Raw genomic sequence first — 21,727 nt, 5'->3', positions numbered from 1 at the left:
TCATAGCTCCTATATAAGGCCAACTTCCAAAGATCATTCACGAAAATATATTATTTAAAAGAAAAATGTCTTTGCTCAGTTGCTCAGTGTAGGGTATGGTCGGACTTGACGGATTATTTATATTGCTGTCCGAAAGCTTAACTGAATTCAATTATGTAGTAGAACCAAATATCCAAAATATAACGAAATCTAAATATTTCTTTTTTTAACTATAAAAAAAACTTAAAAATTAACGCTTAAAAAAAACAAAAACTAATTGCACGAAAAACTGCTATCGCCATCGTTTTTAGCGTACAAGGCAATATTTAAAAAAAAAATTAAATCAGCCAATTTTTTTTATTACCTCTAAAAATAAAAGTTGAAAAATGTCAAAAAATTAAAATTTGGGTGCCTCGAAAAGGATGCTTTTGATATATCGTAGTGCAACTTGTTTTCCTCATACCAAAAGCTATCGAAAAATCTATGACAAAATATCGATTGCTCACATTTTATATAAATATATGTTTGCTGGGTTACATAAAACAAAACTAGTTAGTGTTTGAACAAATAAAAACATAGTTTTCATTCCAACTCTCTACACTCCAACCAATTTAAAGTTTATTTCCTTTTCGTGTAATTATTTTGATTATTCATGTTTTATTTGTTTCAATTTTGTTGCTGCAGTTGCTGTTGAAGTTGTTGTCTATTTTGTATGTATGAATGAGTTGATGACGAAATATTACTAAAGTTTTATTTATACATGTTTTTAATGAATCTAAAATGGAGAAAAAATTGCTGGAAATTAAAAAACATAAAACTGGCTTAGAAATGAAAATGGGATGCTTCATTTCTAGGATAGGTAGGGAGAACAACAAACACTGCATTTGTGAAACTTTTGTCTGAAATCATGATATTTTTCTGTATTCACAAATGTTGTTGTAGGTATACTGTACGTGTCTACACATATAGAAATATATTATTAAGGGACATATTTAAAGTTTGTACACGAAGAAATGTTTGCCAAAATAAATTGTTTTAAATTTAAACACCATTCACACAAAAATTATTAACGAATTACAAAAAGAACTATACATATTTAATGAATTTTGATCTCGAGTTCTCCCTTCCACTTTAAGACTGTTAACAATTATTCATATATATAGAGTAACTTCGGGTAATGTGGACTACCGTTTTGTTTATTCTAAATTTTGGCCACAATATATATGGATATTAAAAATGTTGTGAAGCAGTAAATTAGTTAATGTATTCTCTAATTGATTTTGCAGTTGAAAATTTTTTCTGTCAAAGGATAAAAAAGTTATGTGAAAATATTTTAAGGAACCCAAAAATTAGCATTAAAAAATTGGAGGGTAATATGGACCACTATATGAGGGTAATGTGGACTAGTATGTAATACATAAAATTCATGAACCAGCTAATCATGAATGATTAAAAAATGTAATTTCAATATATTTTTATTAATACAAACTAAAAAGTCGTGATCTTGGCTTAGATAGATTGCTTACAAAGTACATAGTTATTGTCGGGTAATATGGACCAGTAGTACATAATCAAGTAATTTAAGTGGTCCACATTACACGAACTTGGGTTACAGTGGTAACAAATTATTTTTACCTAATAATCTAAATGCGCTTAAATTCTTACCAAATATATGCAAACCTACGTGTCCACTTTAACTATATAAAACAACCAAACATTAAATTCTACCAAGTAACTGTACCAAATTTTGTTTCTTACTTGAGCCGAAAAAAATGTTGAGCAGGCGCATTAATTTCAATACAAGAATAAAAAGCCAACATATCATTACTCATGAAAGCAAATGTGCAATTGTCGTTTCAACCAAATTGTAAAATGTACGACAAATCAGTTTTATCATACCTTCAATAGTTTCTGAAAAAAGACACTGGTCCACATTAGACGCATAGTCCACAATACCCGAAGTTACTCTAGTACATTTTGTCTTGTTATTTTTTATTTTTGCGAGTAATTTTTTCAAAAAAAGTGTAAAAATAGCATGTGTTTTTAGTTGACAAATAAGGAAACACAAAACAGCAGTGAAAACATAGTATAGAAGTTTGAGCACTCTTGTTGGTAGGTCTGATTTGTTTTGACAACTAAATGCCACAACTTTCTGGATATGTATTGTATAATTAGATTTTTATGAAATTTCATTTGAAGGGTTTTGTTCATAACCATTGAAATAGTTAGTCATATAGGCAAATATTAAATTAAATATTTTATAGAGGAAAAAGTTGTTGTTAAATTTAGTAAAAAATATTAGAACAAACATACATATCGTCACGTTAAATGCAAGTGGACATAGCTACACACAAATTCATAATATAGTTACTTTTTTCATACTATATGCTCACGCAATTTTTTAGACCCCTGCGATCAAAAATGACAACTTTATTAAAGAAATTCAAACGCAAATTTTTTTCCAAAATTACAAGGTCCGACCAATAAATTTTGATAGAGGAGACAAAAAAAAGACACGTGTGTCGGCGTTTTGAAAGTTTACATATGAATTTCATTTGAGGGGGGGTTAAAGATTCCCAACTCTTATTGCTAATCTTCATAAGCAACCATATGATCGTTACATTTCAGGTATAAAATGTGTTCAGCGAATTTATGTAAAATGTTACGAAGAACATTTTTGTATAATATGTTAACCATCTAAATCCCCAAGGCATGGGTCTTTTTTGTCCTTCTTTTAAAAAAGAGCAACAAACTTCATTAAAACAGGTATTTAAGGGGTTAAAATGTTCCGCAAAAATATTATCCGAGAAATTTTACTATAAGTCCCTGAATACAGCAAAACGGAAAATTCAACCAGAAAGTCAGAAATAAGACACAACAAAAGAGAGCTTACGGTTAATTTCGTATTTATTAAGAATTTGGATAGGAAGTCTTCATTAATTACATTTTTTTTTTGCTCTAGACAATTCCACTTCATTACCATACGATGTCCAGCATATTTCAGCTATAGGCGTTCTTCAATGGGTGCGCATGTTAAATTTTTGGGGTACTTTAAAATATTCTTAATAAATGCGAAATTAACCCTAAGCTCTCTTGTGTTGTGTCTTATTTCTGGCTTTGTGGTTGAATTTTCTGTTTTGGTGTATTCAGGAACTTATAGTAAAATTTCACGGATAATATTTTTGCGGAACATTTTAACCCCTTAAATCCCTGTTTTAATGGAGTTTATTGGTCTTTTTTACAAGAAGAACAAAAAAGATCCATGCCTTGAGGATTTAGAGGGTTAATATATTCTACAAAAATTTTCTCCGTAACATTTTGCATAAATTTGCTGAATACATTTTATACCTAAAATGTTCTTTAAAATAAAATTCTTAATAAATGCGAAATTAACCCTCGGCTTTCTTTTGTTATGTCTTATTTCTGACTTTCTGGTTGAATTTTCAGTTTTGTTGTATTTAGGGAAAGTAAAATTTTACGGATAATATATTTGCGGAACTTTTTAAACCCTTAAATCTCTGGTTTAATGGTGTTTTTTGCTCATTTTTAAGAGAAGGACAAAAAAGACCCATGCCTTGAGGATTTTGAGGGTTAACATATTCTAAAAAAATGTTCTCCTTAAAATTTGACATAAATTTGCTGAACACTTTTTATACCTAAAATGTAAGGATCACATGGCTTCTTATGCCTATTAACAATAAGAATGTTCCAGAGTTGGGAAAATTTCATTTATTGGTCGAATTTCATAATTTTTTTGGTGTTGTACAGTGTTATTATTATTATTGATTTTATAATGTTCCTATAAAATAAATAAAAGTGCAGTTACGTCCGTTTCCATTATTTATTTTTTTTAATTTCTTAAGATACTTTGAAGTACATATTTATATTCCTATGATAATTACCAACCAATTAAAGTTTTTTTTTCTTGGATCAGCACTCAGGCGATGGGCCATACTCATGCAAAGCATTTTGTTGGAACTAGGAAAATAGGTTATGGGCGTGAGGAAAGTGGGAGTAGTGTTTGTCAATTTGAACTTTCCTACATTGAAAATGACAGTATACAGTACGACTAAAGAACGAATAGTAATGTGTTCTGAGGTTCACTGCCCAATCGGTCATAAAACGATGTTCTTGATGCAAAACGTGTATTAGTTAAAAAACAGTGGGTGTTAGGAACAAGTCACCCAATTTCATCAGAACGCATTACATTATAGTACCCACAGAACAATGAAACGCAGCCCACAATGCGCCAAATTTCCAGAAAATCAATAGAGTTGGATACACTATTGGCACCAATAAATACCTCTGCCGTCCCCAGTACGCGTCGACAAGCCTCAAAATAGACTTTGAAGATCCAGCCCATACATGGGAGTTGTATTCCATTTTCGGTCGGATATAGGTGGTGTAAATAGTGAGAAGATCAGATGAGGTGAAGTAATTCCTACCGCGTTTCAGAAAACCTAGACACTTGAATACTTCTTTTGACACATGAAAAATGTGTTTAGTCCAGCGTTGAAATCGACCATATTTGCACGACCCCATACAGATATTGTCACAATGCACACTGGTCGATCCCATAGGCCAAAAATAAAAAAACAAAGTGAAAAGTTTGTCACCAAATGTGTCATCACTATTTTTTATAAAAACAAGGTTTAAATATTTATAGTTGTTTTTGTTTTATTCCAACTATACTCTTCAAGAATAGCTTCAAAAGTGAGAGCATGTTGACAGTTGGATTTTGCAGAGTGAAAAAGTGGAAAATTAAGCGCAACTTTAAATTAATTAAAACCATATAAAAAAATGTTTTTTTGAAAAAAATCAAAATGAATATTGAATTGGAAGGTATTAACTTAATTTTAATATAATTACAATGTGTTAAGCTTCTTGTGTATTTTTTATAAAATTAATATTTGCCCAGTGTAATTTTTAGTGTTCGTTCGACCATATATTTCAATTTCAACTAGAGATTTAGTTGTGTTTCCCCCTGATGTCTCCAATGGGATTTTTTCTGGTTTATTAGTTAATATTCCAAGATTCTAAAATTGAAAATTTCAGCTGCATCTCTTTGATTTATATCCCATACACCAAAGCGGCCTCGTTGTGTTTGATGTCCAACTTTGAATTTTTGTGAGGTGTTTTGTTAGTTTATGTTCGCGTTGCTTTGTTATTGTTATGCATGTAAAGAATTGTTTGTTTTTTTTCTTTTCCACGGACTTTTAATATTTTTACTTTATGAATTTGGTCCTTATTATAAATTGTATTTGCAATAGTCACATCTTATAATTTCAAACTTTCGCGCTCACATATTTTTGATATTTGGTGCTTAGAATACTGAAAAAGCTCGAAAAGTGAAGCATGTCGTGAAAAACTATATTAAAAATGAGGGCTACACATTTAAAGAAAGTCATTTAGAAACACGCTTAAATTATAATTGCAAAAAAATTTCAAAATTTTGGCAAAAATGCAATCGTATAAAAACAAAAGTTCAAAATACATATTCTGATTGGCTTGCCTAAAAGGAGTCAATTTTGTTAAACTCACATGAGCGAGCGGACCACGCCCAGATTTAGTTTGCAATTTTTTTAGTAAGATTTCTTATTGATTTTTAATTTTTTATCAATTTTAAAAAGTTTATAGTTTCACTTATATGGGGAGTGGGTGTGGCAGTTGTCCAATTACGCCCATTTTTGAAAAAAATGTGTGTAATATCCTTATTATATATTGTACCAAAAATTAAAATTGTGCTATTATTTATTACCGAGATATGGAATTTTGATTAACTAGAATGTCATAACCTCGAATTTGGATGCTAGGTATGGTAAGGGTAGGGTATGAGTCATCAACCACTCCCATTTTATCATTAAATAGTTCTGACATATTTATAAAGCCGTGACCGAAATTATAAGTTGATACCTACACTGGAAGTATTTTTGGCCGCCAACTCCATACAGCACCGACCACTGTGCAATGTCTCGAATAAGTGAATCTTTCATGTTTTTTCTCACTGCCCTAATCTGAATTTGAATGGCAAATGTCGCTGACATCTGAAAAAGAATAGATAGGGTTGGAAGTTTGGCGTAGAATGTCGTTTAGAAAAATAAGGAATAAAGTAGGAGACATTTTATTTAGAGTAGGAGAAATTTAAACTTATCTTGAACACGTTTAATGAGATCCCAACTAGCTATAAAAACTCATCGAGAGAGGTTAATAACGACACCAAAAGCACTAAGTTATGATAAAAGTGCATCATGTCACACTCTATCGAACGCCTTGGAAATATCTAAAGCCAGAACTTTACTCTGACCCAATCGGTGAATAGATCGACAACATTTTTCTGATAGAAGGACTTGCAAGTCTTCTGTAGATTGTCCTTTAAGAAAGTCGTACTTCCGATTGCTAAGACAATTATTGGACATAAAATATTTAACCATATTATAGTTTACCATACTCTCCATAACTCGAAATTGCTGAACAAATTGTTTATTATGATTAAAACTTAAAAAGTATTTGAAAAATTAAATATTTTTCAAACAAAAAAAATAGCTTGAAATTATGTTTCCATTTTACTGCAGAATGGTATTAAAATAAAGTGTACTACAACTGTAATTCAATTGCTTTACTATAATTCAAGGCTTGAATAACACTTCCATACATCTTGAATTCCAGTAAAAATGCTTATTGCGTTTTACATTTTTACTGGAATTCAAGTTGAAAGCAAATGTAATTTAAGCCATGAGTTATAGTCAAGCAATTGAATTACAGTTGTAGTACACTTTATTTCAATAGCATTATCCAGTAAAAAGGAAACAGAAATTCGAGACATATGTTTTTTGTTTGAATTTTATTTAATTTTTTCAAATATTTTTCAAGTTTAAAACATAATTACATTTGCATTGAAGTCAAATTCCAACAAAATGTTCAAGTGCTTGAATTTTTGGGGCTTTGGTGCTTATTGGGTTTGGATTTTTGTCTTTAACATACTTGGTTCTGCAATTGACAAATTAAATAAGGCGCATATAAGGTCCTTTGAATTTCTTATTAGAAAATAAATAACGTATTGGTGCATTGATCATATTAGAACTTATACGAGGTAATTTTCATGACGCAGAATTTCAAGTCCTATTAATCTCTGTGCATAAGAAATCTGAACTTTTGGCTTAAAGTGCTTGAAGTAAACGGTCCATAATTGATCATTGCTACCAGTCTAAATAAACTTTAACCAAAAGGATAAGGTTCATATATAGAAATAAATAATAAAAATTTCATGGCGATCAGTCCATAATTGATCATAGCTCCTATCTAAGGCCTTCTTCCAAAAATATCTCATGAAAATATTATTGAAATTTTAATCGAATAATGATTTGCTAATATGTGTAGGATATTATATGGTCTGGTTTGATCGACTATACTTTCTTACTCGCTTTTTTTGGAAATTTGTTATAACTCGTGTTTTAGATGGCTTTTTTCTACTGTACATTTAAAAGCAATTTACTCAATCATGTATGTATTCAAATCATTTCACTGACACAAACAAAAAACGTGAGAAATAAAAATCCAAACGACAGGGAAAAAAGAGAATTGTGAAATTGTGTACATTGATTTTAGAATTAAAAAAATAAGAATAAAACCAATTAACTCTATGCGGTGCATGATTGTGTGGTGATAAAGCTTTTAGTTAGGTTTTAATATTTGATATTTCAAACGGAAAATTTTAGAAAAAAATAAATTTAAACATTTCTATTTAAAAAGAAAATAACTGTAGCACAACATTTTCATAAGATTTGACTCAGTATGGATTTGTATACTATTATTTTTTTATAAAACTTACAAATTGTTTGTTACACAAAAATATACCAGTTACAACTTGTATTTCAGAAATTTCCATTTGTAATTCCGAATTTTTAATTTGTAGTTAAAAAGTTTCTAATTGTATTTCAAAATTTTCCAATTGCTTTTCAGAAATTTCTATTTGTATTTCAGATTGGTGTTGCTTAGGGTGGTTTATCTTATAGGATATAAAAAATGCGAAGATGCGTTATATGTATTATTATTGCTTATTACGGACAAATACTTGTACTTTGGAATCCCATTTTATTTAAATATGTTTGCTATGGTATACCGTTAATTTTTTTTATGTCTCAGGTATTAGGGTTGTTTTATCTAAAATGCCCCCTAAAATGTTTCTTTCTGTCAGATTTTAGGATTGCCAAAGTTTGAGCACAATTGGAAGATGTTTGGCGACTTCGTTTGGCGACTTCGGCGACCAATATCTTTGGAATGGGTGATTTGCCCGTGTCATACATCAAATTATAGACCATACTGTTTATAATATTCTGTATTCTACACAATAGCGAACAGTCAAGCTCATCACAGATTACAACCAATTACTTACAAAGGACGGGCAACAAAAACAAGTCGCCAAACTGCCAAAAAATTGAGATTTTCAAAAGTGGTACGTGTTATCATCTTTCAATCGTGCTCAAACTTTGGCAATCTTAAAATCTAACAAAATCAAACAATTGAGGGAAATGCCCTTAGAATTTTGAATTTTCTGAAATACAATTGGAAAGTTCTGAAATATAATTGGAATAGTCTGAAATAGAATTAGATAATTGTAAAATATAAATGGAAAATTCTGAAATATAATTGGAAATGTCTGAATCAATTGGAATTTTCTGAAACATAATTAGAAATTTCTGAAATACAATTGGAAATGGTGCAGAAAATTAATTAAAATTTATTAATAATTTAAATTTCTCAATATATTTAAAAACATTTATTACTTAATACAAACCTTATATGAGGATCCGCAGAACAAAAGGTACTTTTTCGCATTTTTTTCAAAAATAGGTTTTTTTAATAATAATATTTGGGTTGAAATCTACTTGAAACAATCAATAACAAAATTTTTTTAATTTTTTACTAAGAAAAATGGGTTTTAAAAAAAATTTGTGCTTAACAAAACGTAATTTAATTTAATTTCAATGTGTAATTTATTTATATATTAGATCAGGATTAAAAACTTTCATTTAGATATTATCTATAAAAAGAGCATACTTTTTAATTTTGTTTTTAACAAAACGTAATTTTTTCTTTATTTTTTTAACAAAGGGTTCTTTTTCCGATATTAAAATGGTTTTATATCAAACATCCCTAACATTTAATGTGGTGACTCATGGCAGTTAGATGTATCTATTGATAAGTAAGAAGCTTGTTACCATTTTGGGAAAACTAATTTTTCCAAAAATTTGAAATGAGAGAAAAAGTACCTTTTGTTCTGCGGCTCCTCAAATAAAATTCTGAATATTTAACAGTGTTGCCAATTTAGCTCTTTTCTGGCTAAATTTAGCCCTTTTCAATTTTGTTAGCCACAAAAAAATAAATTTAGCCTTTAGCCATTTTTTTAGCCTTTTTTTATTTTCATTTAGCCATTTTTTTGACTAAATCTAAACTTATATATTTACTCTAATGATCTGAAATTTTTGCTGTTGAAAATTAGTAAAAACAGTTAAAAAAAATTGGCAGGAATATTATAACTAAAAATGTTGAACCAGTAACCAATTTAGGCACATACAAATTATTGGAACCTTCCATACATTCTTCAAAATTAAATCTTTAACCAGCATTTTATTATTTGCATCAAGGACGCATTCAAAATACATCTTGCATTCTTACATGGTTGCTCAGAATTGTGTTTCTACGGCAATAACTCTGTAACTGTTGCAACAATTGAGATATTTTTATATTTTTTGAATGTACAGATAACTTCTTGAACATCCATAGTTAAATTGTCATAAAATCATATATTCGGCTCATAAATATAAGAAGGTAAAATGAAAACGACTACAAAGATTTAAATAAAAATATATTTTACAACACCTTATACATGCCATGTATACGGTTTTTAAAGACCACAATCCAACCAATTTGGAAAGAAAAATTCAGCTCATTATCGATAATAATTTAGCTATGATCATTTATATGTGGTCAAATATAAAAAAATAACTTTTTTCGAAAATTAAGTTAAATATTTATGTTTACAGCATGCCGTAATTTCTAATATTTTGACCAAATATTTTTGCTACCTTTGCCCTGCCAGCAATTGGAAGTTATATTTTCGATTTGTATACTAAAATGTGTCTCTTTTGTGTCGCAAAAATGTTACTCAGCATATAAAAAACATTTTCCAAAAACAAATTACATTACTATCGAATTATGCTCATCTTAAAGTACATTTAAGTTACAAACAAAGATCCCTAAAAATTAACTTAATAGATAATATTAAAAAGTACATTATGGTACAAAAACGATCCATTTTAGTATACAAAATAATATTATTTTTGGTTAGTGACAAATTTTACAATAACAAATTACATTAATACCGACTTTTTACTATTTACATTTTAAAAGAAAGAAGAAGAACATGACAATACTCAGTATATTTATGAATTTTAAAATCATCGGTTGTGTTAAATAAAAAGTGTGTGTTTTAACTTAAGTTCAAATTAAATAGTGATAAATAAAGTTTTATTAAATAATTAGTGATTAATTTAAATTATATTTGTAATTGAAGTGTTTGTTAAAAGTGTAACAATAAATAAAGTTTTTTTAAAGGTATAGAGTTAGTGCAATAACTAGTGAATTTTTTTTAAAAATGTAAATACTTATTCCAATTAATTAGTGAAACATATTTTATATAATTTTTTATACTAAAATATTTAATTAAAGTCGTATAAAGTTAAGTTATATCATTATTTTATTTATTTTTAATGTAAATATGTATATGCATAGTGTTTTCATAACTGGAATGCAATAAAATATTTCCATTTTAATGCAAGAAGCTGAATTGGAAACATTATCTTCTCTCTGGACACTTTTTAGACATAAATTTAGATATGTATAATACACTAAATGGATAGAATTGGTAGGTATCATATGCGTGGCACGTTTTCTCCCGCACTGTGACACTATTACGATAAGAAAGCGATATCATATTCGATGAGTTTCAACTACAAGATGATACGTTTGGGACACTTCTTGTGTTTTGCAATGAAAATAAATTCTGTCCGACCACGTGTATAATTTTTAGAATATTTTATTTATGCATTGCTTGAGAGGCATATTTGCCATATATTCACTTATCAAAATATTCTCTATTGATTTCGATGTTATCACAAAAGATTACTTTATACATAATTTGACTTTCATATAAAAAATTTGCCTAGGTGCATTTTGCAGGACAGTGATAAATACGAGGTTATAAAAACATCGGCATATGATATATGTGTGGCCACATATTACGTTATTTTAAAGTTAAGGATCAACATACAGGAATAAATATTCGTATTTTCTTACATTTGAACGTGTGTTATATTCATACATTTTTGTTTGTCTATTCGGCATAGCCAAATGTAACATTCTAAGTAGTTTTTTGTGTCAAATGTATGTATTTTTTTAATTTTTAGCCACTTTTTAGCCCTTTTTTAGCCTTTTTTTCTAAGTATTTAGCACTTTTTGCTCACTAAGAATTGGAAACACTGCTATTTAGGCGTATGAGTTATAAAAAATAACATGGATAATTAAATATTAATCATACGTCTTTTTTTCCCTGACATTTTTTAAATTTTATAATTTTTTTCTTATCTAAATTCTGGTCATAATTGAAAGATATAGACTATAATTCTATAATTGCATGACGTTACTAGTGTTATTGTGCTTCCAACAACAATAAGTCATTACAATTTATAGCACGTCTGAACATGCAAAAATTTTTATTTTTAAATTGCAGGCTAACGTTGAAAACACAAATTTTATACAAAATGTTGAAATATGTAGTAATTTTAGTAACCTTTATATATGACCAGATTTTACCATTTTTTGATAATTTTTGTAGTTTTTTTTTTGGTATATTCATTTCTTGCTGCATATCTATTGCTTAAAATAAGTATGTATAAGAATTATAGTTTTTTATATTTTTCCACACATTTTGCATATATTTATTCACACAGGACCTAAAGATACACAAAAATAACTGAACAAATTTGTAGCAACAAGTATATTATTCTAAAATAAGTACAAGGATAACAAAAGCAGAGAGCGAAATATTATTAATAATAAAGATCATGGTGTGACTAATGATGTTGATGGCTTTTATCCACCTCAAGTAAAATCTTGAGCAAAAGATTAGTAACACAAGTCTAAAACTGGCTCTAAACGACAAAGGGCATTTATAATATTAAAAGCAAACATACACAAAGGAAAACAAAGGAATATTTTTTACGTATGTAGGTTGGTTGTAACAGCAAAAGCAACTAAGAGAACATACTTGTTAAGGTGCATTTTTTATAAAAGGATAACAAATACGGACAACCATTTACATATGTACATAAAATATTATGCTTTTTCATTACAAACAAAATTTTGGTCAATACTTTTTTTGTTAAAATAAACAAAAAAAATTGTATAATGATTACAAATTGATATGTTTTTAAATTGGTATGAATAGTAGTTTCATTGTTCTGTGCTTAGAATGAATCTCAATTGTGTATACATTTTATAACCATTTAAATATATTTGGACCTATTTATGAAATCTTACTTATGTTTTCCAATGTTTTTGGTAGGTTTATATGTTTAAATTAAAAGCAAAAGTTAGAAAAGAAAATAATTTTAAAATTTAGAAATAATCAATAAAAAAAACAGGCGTGTGATTAATATTTAAATATGAATGTTATTTTTTATAACTCATACGCCAAGTCGGCATTTTATATGAGGTTTGTATTAATATATTTTTTGAAATACATTGAGAAATTAAAAATGATAAACATAAATTATTTGTTAAGTATTTCTATTAAATTACGAATTCGTTAAATTGTGTACATACTTATGTATATTGTATTGCATTGTAGTGTTATTGAATCTTCTTTTTTAAATGACCTTTATTACATATTTTACATATTTCAAGCTTGGTTGGTGGGTTGTGTAAAATATGAGGATGATAGTTAACTGGTAGCGCAACGACGCTGAAATATTGTGGGCATTTACAAGGGGAAAAAATAAAATTTTTCTGTTTTTGGTAAAAATTTTTCATTAAATAATTTCTTTTGCAACTTATTATTTTGAAACATTTGTACAATATAAATTTATTCAAAGTATTGCTCATTCTTAGCTATGCCCTTTTCCCATCTTTCTGGAAATATATGGATTCCAAGCCAAATGAACTGCTCATCTTTTGAGGCCAAGAAAGAATCAAGACAAAGTTTCAAGTCAAGTGAACCAACTTTTAATCAGGAGAAAAAAATATTAAAAATTTTTTATATTTTTATTTAAATATTTTTTTTCGAAAGATTGAAGAAATAGCTATCTAAACTATTTGGAACACATTTTGCTAAGACCATGGATGAGAAAAATTACATGTTTGGCCCTCTAACTCAGAGAGTCCTGGGCCGATCTTGTTGAAAAATTGTGTCTGAATTACTATTCGATAGGTCTACCTTGGTGTACCTTGGTCCCGATCGGAAGACATCGATTTTAAAAGTTGACGTAAATCCCCCATATATATAATAGTTTTTATGTTTCTCTTATTACTAAAAATGTATTCGAACAAGTTTTTTTAATTTTTAAAATTTTGGTTTTTTCAGTGTATCTTTCATTACCACCTTGAATATTTTATCTGTTATTATTGATTTACCATAACATTTAACTTAAATTATACCTTCCTGATAATTCCATAAACATACGAAATTAGTTGCTATTATCTTAATTTAAAATAATAATTTCAAAACTAAAAGCTAATGGCGAACGTGATGATAACTTTTAGTTTTTGTTAATACATATAAGCTAAGTAACAATCAATACAATGAAATGAAACCTAATTTCCGTTTTTGGAAAACTTTTACCACAATGTAGCAATCATTATTCAATTTTATTATTTTACTTCGTTACACACATGACTAGAATTTCTATTTGTATAAAACCCAACAAAATTTCAATCAAACTAATGTAAATAGTTTCAATTTTCGTATTACTTTTTCCTCATTCCCTTTCAATATTAAGGGGAAACAATAATAGAAAGACTACTTTTTTTTGTATTTCAACAAGAAAGTTTATTTTGGCGGCAATCTGTGCAATTTGCATCACTTATTTTATCTATTCTGCCATCTTCTCATTACATTTAAGTAAAATATGCAGTAAAGTAAAAAAGGAAAAATATATTAAGGCTGAAAAAAACCACAGACATTTTTGGAATAGTTTATGCAAATGCCATAAAGATTATTTTAATTCGCCGTTGTGACATTTGCATGTAATTTTCTTACTCCAAACATAATATTTTCTTTTATGCACAGAAAAGTTTGTATATTTTTTTCTCCTTATGTTTTTTCCTAAGCAATGATAATAAAAATCTTCTATATAAATACATATATATTTTTTGTTTGTTATTATGATTATTTCTTTTTATAAAGCAATATTATTAAATAAAAATCGATTCCTTAAAAGTATGCTATGGTTTCGCATAATGCTATTTCGCATATACTATTTGTTATTTATATTTCAAAGAATTGGAGAACTACATTTTCATAAAGTAAATGTATTGAATTATGAATTTTTATGTTAACATATGTATATAATTTTATTATATAAGCATTGAGTTGCAGCCAGTAAATGGTTTGGCGAAGTACACATAAAATATTATATTAGTTATGTATATGGGGGATTTCACGTCAAGTGAACCAACTTTTAAAATCGATGTCTTCCGATCGGGATGAAATTTGCACCAAGGTTAGACCTATTGGATAGTAATTCAGGCACAAAGATCGGTCAAGAACTCTCGGAGTTAGAGGGTTTGGCCAAACATGTGATTTTTCTTATCCATGTAACTTATTACCTATTGTTCTTAGCAAAATGCGGCGAGTGAGATATCTATCAAAATAAATGTTGTAACTCAAAATATGCAATTTTTGATTTTTCTTTTTTTAAATTTTTTTTGCTCAAAAGAATTACTATCCAATAGGTCTAACCTTGGTGCAAGTTTCATCCCAATCGGAAGACATCGATTTTAAAAGTTGGTTCACTTGACATGAAATCCCCCATATAATTATTATGGATCCTTATACAATTCTAAAAGGATCTAGCTATGTCCGCCCGTTTTTAAAATGTCCGCATTTTAAACATAATTTGTGTAAGCATATATCCATGTGAATTGTCCAGCTAGATTTAACCTTTATGTCAACAGCAGAACTGCTTTACGCACCTCACAAAGTGGGGGATCTGAAAAAAAGTGGAAATAAATCTGTAACTTCTAAAACAATAGCCCGATTTTAATAAAATTTCCCGCAGCCATAGAGGAGGTGTTGATAAGATCAAGTTTTGAATTTGGGCTTATACCACCAAGGGAAGGCCGAGCCACAATGACCCAAAGTGGGGCACCTCGGGTATATAAAAAATTAAAAATGATGCCAAATTTTTGTTTGCGCTCCGATCATTTTATATATATGAAATCTACTAGACGAGATCTACAAAAAACATTGCTTTAGCCATATTTTATCTCTTATAGTTTACGAGTTATTCGCATTTGAAAAGTCAAATTTTATTTTATTTACCTACCTTGGTCTGGTTTTTTGCTAATAACGGATCCAATTATTTCCCGATTTTCTTGAAATATAATTTTTTGAATTAACAAGACATGTAGTAATAATAGGAAATAATTGTTTAAAAACCTCTACTGAGTCAATCTCACAATTCCCAAAAAAGTTTTAAAAAATCCCAAAAACGGGATTTTTTAGTTTTTTACTATAATATCCATACCAGAGCAGGAACCCTTTAGAAAATAATTAAGAAGATATTTGGCCATCTAAAATTGGTTACCTTTTTTTGATATCGGCCATGCGATTTGAGAATTTTTTCCCTAAAATTGAATTTTACATACATTATAGTCGTTAATTGAATGGGCATGGTCCCCTCCGTATCATTAATTTTTAAATTTGTGTTCATTTAAAATATTTAGCTTAAAGTTAGCTTTTCCATAAGTATAAATACCTAATACATCTTCTTAGATATTTTTTAGATAACTTAAAAAGAAAAAAAGTACTTTTTTCCCAAAATATAGCGAAAATTGTTCATTTTTAAATTTTTTTAAATTCAAAAACATATAACTTTGGTGTCAGTCACCGTTTTTAAATAACTCTTTTTCGGTTTGACATATACATTTGTTGTTAGTCCAATAAAAGATATATGGAGAAAATCGGGATATATTTTGACCCGCTGTTATCAAAAATGTGGAGTAGGGTGGGTAAAGACGTTGAAAAAATAGTATACTTTTCAATTGTATCATTTGCTCAATTCACAAGGTCTCTGATCAGTCATATTGTCATAATGTCCTAGTATATAAAAACTCGGCATCTCGGGATCTCTAAGGCATTCGGAGCTTTACAATGATTCTAAATAGTAGAGGATGATGAGTTTACTAAAAAAACTTTTTCAGAATAAATTGCACATAATAAAACTATTAAAAATTAAAATTAAATTAGATAAACTTAGTGATGTTTTTACCAAACGTTAAATTTAATTTGATGTACAATAAATTTGATTTCATTAGTGTGTTTTGTTCTTAAAATTTTATTTTAGTATTCATTTCGTTAGCTTAGTGTACAAAGTCCTTTTCAGAAATATTACAGGAGCGACAAAAACCGTTCTAAAATCCATGATTTGAAATATTTTTAAAATCTGATAATGGAGTTTTATTCCTTAAATATTTGGGATTATTTATAATCACTGCTAAAAAGAAGTGCGTTTGCATCTTATAGGTCCTTTTTTTGGAATTGTAACATTTTCTGTTTCATATCACAAAGTGGAGGTGATAATGAATTTTAAAATTATCAAATATTTAATTAAAAAATATGTTCGCGAAACCTACTGAAAACAAAGGAACATAATCCATATGTACATATACATATGTCACCACAAGTGATCATTGATTCAAAATTTAGATATATATGTGATGTTATAAGGAAAGTCGACAAATTCCAACGAATTTCCTTCTTTATACTCGTTTCACATCGCCAAATATGGTTTAAAATGCTCACTAAACATTATACACTAAAGAAATGTGTTAAATATGGATATTATGCCCCAAATAAAAGTTACTTTTAAAATTCGAATACTATTTTCTAACTTTAATATAATTGGTCAATTCACAAGGTCTCTTATCATGTCATATTGTCCTAATATTTCACAGTGGTTTTTATTGCTTTTCAATCAAAATGTTTATTGTGTTATCGTAACCAACCAGAAGAGACCTGCCCCGAATGCTTAAAAGTCGGTTAAGCCGAGCCGCAGAGTCGTAATATGAAAATATATGTCCAAATTTATATTAAAAAGATAATTAAAGCATGTTAATTTTTATATTTAAAACTCAAATCAGTCCGTATCTAACAGACACAAAATAATTGACCAACCGTGCTTTCAAAGAACAACTTATTTCTAATATTTATGTTACAAAACTCCTAAACAATTATCGTTATGGCTTAACTAGAACATTTTATTTGTCGTTAACCTACCGACAAATTTCGTTATCTACCGACTATTTTTAACGAAAATAATCGGTAAAATTTAATTCGGAATATCTCTTAAGGAAAAATATTGTTAACTAGCGAATTTTGATTACTTAACAACAAAATTTTGTCGTTAAAAAGTTACAGAATTGTGGTACATCTCAGAAAAGACATTCCTGCAACACTACTAAAAACAACCGTAAACAAACTTAGAATTTCTTAAGAGAATCTTACTGAGGTAAAGTGTAATACAACTCAAAAAAAAGTTACTCAACAACATTTCTTAAGAGGAATATATTTATTTAGAATTTGATTTATATTTATTTTACTATTTTTCTGTTTATACACTGAAAGAAAAACCTTCGTAAATACAACGTTTTTCTACGTTATGTTAATGATTTTGTTCTTGAAATCAGTCCGATTACCGGTGTCATTGCATTAACGAAAAATGTTTCATTAATCTCAAAATTTTCGTAAATATAATGAAATAATGTCATTAATATAGAATATATAAATAACGTCACCATACGTGTTTACAATGTCAAATATCAGGGTTTCATTAAATTAATAAATCTCTTTCAATACTAATATGAAAAAAATCATTAATTTAACGATTTTGCATTAATAGTATAACGACATGTTTCATTGATGGTAAGAAACTTTATCATATATGCAATGAATGTTGACATTGGTTTAATGACATTGCTTCACTAATATAATTATATCCTATATTAATGGAATGATGTTTTTACATTTCAAAAATGAATTTTGTCATTGATTTTCCTACATTGTTTCGTAAATAGAATGTGCTCCTTCATTAATGAAATGAAATATATCATAAATATAATGATTATAACACATTATATTAACAATATTAATCATTATTTTAATAAAAGGTTTCATTCCAAAAACGATTCCTTTCATAATAATGAACAAAAATAAGTTATTTATAATTACAATTTATTAGGATTTTAATCTAAATGTACATATGTATTAATACTTTTTAAATACATTTTATATTTAAATTCGATTTCAATATACATACTTCGCAATTGTATAAATAAATACAAAAAATATAAGCGGTATTCACAATGTAGAGTACTTGGCCTAGTAAAAAAGCAGAAAAGCTATTTATTGACAAACATTTCAATTTCTAATGTATTTCGTTTTTATTTTTTTGATATTGTGCTCTTTTACTACATTACCAGGCCAAGTACTCTACATTGTGAATACCGCTAAAATGAAAAATAATTGAATATCAGTAAAAAAAATTTTCGCTGCAGGAAGACTGAGATAGTGAAAAATGGTGATGAAACGTTTTTGGATTCCTGAGAGTCACTCAAAATTTGTTGAGACATGTTTTTCTCCGCCCTCCACTTTTCTAAATTATACTTAAAAACGATCTTGTCGCTGAGTAATTTCAAATAAGTCATTAGCAGACATTATGGAAATTGTGATGTTTTATTCTAAAAAAAAAGATTTTAATAGTTCGTTTAAATTTTTATATAATTATTAATAATGTTTACCTTGAAAAAAGTTTATGAGGTGATTTAGGCCCCAAGAAGTTAGTAGATATTGTAACGTGTTTTTTTGAGTTTCTTCATCTAAAAATAAAATTTAAACGTATTCTTTAATGGGTATCATAAATTTTCCTTTTGATGTATTAATAATAGCTTACCTTTCTTATTAAAGTCATTGATCCACTTGAAACGAAAACCACTTCCTCAATTGATTGAAATAAATCCTCCTCAATCCATTTTTGCACAAAAAACACTTCAAATTATTTATTACCAAATTAGATTTTGATCACAATTTCAACTTTTTATAAACAACAAATAAATCAATTATATTTTTATCACAACAACTCTTCACTTGTTGACTGTTTAAAATAAACTAAAATTAAATAAAAAGAAACTCTAAAAAACAGAAGATGACGCAATTTATGTTGTTGTTGTATTTTTTTTTTAAACGTGCCACATTATGTTCCAACTCTATTTTATTTTTCTTTGTGTCCATCAGCATCAACATTCTCTTGTGTCCCGTTATTTCTTTAAGAAACGTTCAATACAACGCAACTTTACGTTGTATTGATATTCGAATCGTTGTATTTACTATTATTATATTAAATACTTAATTTTTTTTTTATTGAATGACACATTACGTTAAATTAATGATAAAATCATTGTATTTACTACAAATTTTCATAAAAAATATGTTTGCCATAAAGTCCCGTTATGATTTGTTTGCAAAGAAATGCAATGACACATTACGTTGCATGGATTACAAGTTCATTAATTTAATGACATGGTTTCATTAAACGTTCGTCATAATTACGTGATTGTTAAAAAACTTGTTTAAAATATTAATGTAAAATGACATAATTTTTGGCGTTTTTCGTCTCATTAATGACAATTTGTTCTATTAGCAAAATAACAAGAACTAAGCAATTTAAATATTAAAAACTACATTAATTCGATTCCTTTATATATAATTTTGTTTTATATAATTTATTTTTTTTATTTTTCAATATTTAATCCAAAAAAATGGAAAACAAAAAATTCATTATGGCTACGTAAATATTTCATTGAATTTTTAAGGGGTGCTGTATTTCATACAAATATTACTATATTTACACAAAAACAATTAGGATTTGCCAAATAAACCTTTTTTATTCCAAAAAATTAATTTGGGACACATTCGTTATTCAATTTATCCATTGAATCTCACGTTAAAGATTTACGTAATATTAACGTAAAAAGTTTCGTAGCATCAATGACTCTACGAAATGCCAAAAAATACTCATTTTGCCTGAATCGTAATATTAACGTAATTTTCGTAAATACAACGTAAAATTTCATATCATTAACGAAACTTTTCATTGCATTAACGTAAACAGGTTAACGTAAAAGTTTCCTTGGGGTTACGAAGCGTTTTTCTTTCAGTGTACTTTTTTCTGTAACATACGAAGCAAAAACTGAGAACGAATCGCTCATTGTCAATAGATATTTATAAAATTAATGGCAGACAAGTTCCAACATAACGTGACCTTTAAACGACTGTTGATAACCAGAAAGACAACATGAGAAACGCGTTTGTTGTATTTATGCCAAAAGGGAAAAGTAAAAAATCAATACAAAAATAATTATAAATAAGCTCTTTAGGAGTTTAGTTATAAATGATAGCTTGACTTGAATATTTTGCAAATCGTATGGTTGGGAAGATAGATAGATTTGAAGGGGTGTGTACTATAACAAATACTCTTCCACTCTGAGACCCATAGGTACCATTGTGATATCCTTTATAAATAGAATTAGTGTGAGCTAGATGTGAAGAGAAGAAATGAAATGAATTGAAAAGAAAAGAAAACAAAAGGAAAATAAAGAGGAAGTTAAAGTGAAATAAAAAGAAATAATGTTAAAAAACAATCAAGGAGTATTGATAATAATTATAGACTGGGACCCTCGGAGTCCTGTTACCTAAAATAGCCAGTCTAGTCTCCTCATAAAGCGTAATAGGTTGCCTAGTTTATATCTAGCTCGGCATATTTCCCCTAATCCAATTTTGCCTAAGACCATGTAACCTAGGACAGTTACACAGAATATGTATTACTCTTTGTAGTTTCAAAATATCCTCACACGTTCTACAAAAATCGTGTGAGAAATTTTATGAAAGAACAATGTTTTTCCAATTTCCAGCAAGTATTACAATTTTTAACTTACCTTAATTTTGTACGCACTTGAATGGTATTCATGTTTTTCATAATTTCCAACAGGTATAACTTTTTTCCAATTCATTTCAATTTTGAACACTCCCAAGTGGTATTTTGGGAAATAACTACTTACAAATATATGTATTTATTTATGAATATCTATGCATATGTGAAACCATATTGACATTAATGTATGGGTACTTAAAGCAATCGATATATAAATAGACGTAAGCCAAACATACAAATATACACAGTTTTTAAATGACAAAGAAACGTAAAGATTTCCTTTGGGAAAATCTTTAAATTTTGTTTATGGATTTTCTGTTTATTTATCATTTAATATAAATTTCTGTTATTTTGTAGGCTTTATTTAACATTTCCTTAACTTTCGCTTTCATGAAGACAGTTTTTTATGTGAACTCATGGTATCTACCTGGGTAGATAATGACTTTATACATTCAATTTGTGTTAGAATTTTTATTTATATACTA

This window comes from Calliphora vicina, chromosome 4 (genome assembly GCF_958450345.1).
Source record: "Calliphora vicina chromosome 4, idCalVici1.1, whole genome shotgun sequence".
Classification (NCBI taxonomy): Eukaryota; Metazoa; Arthropoda; class Insecta; order Diptera; family Calliphoridae; genus Calliphora; species Calliphora vicina.
Note: the sequence above shows the minus strand (reverse complement) of the source record.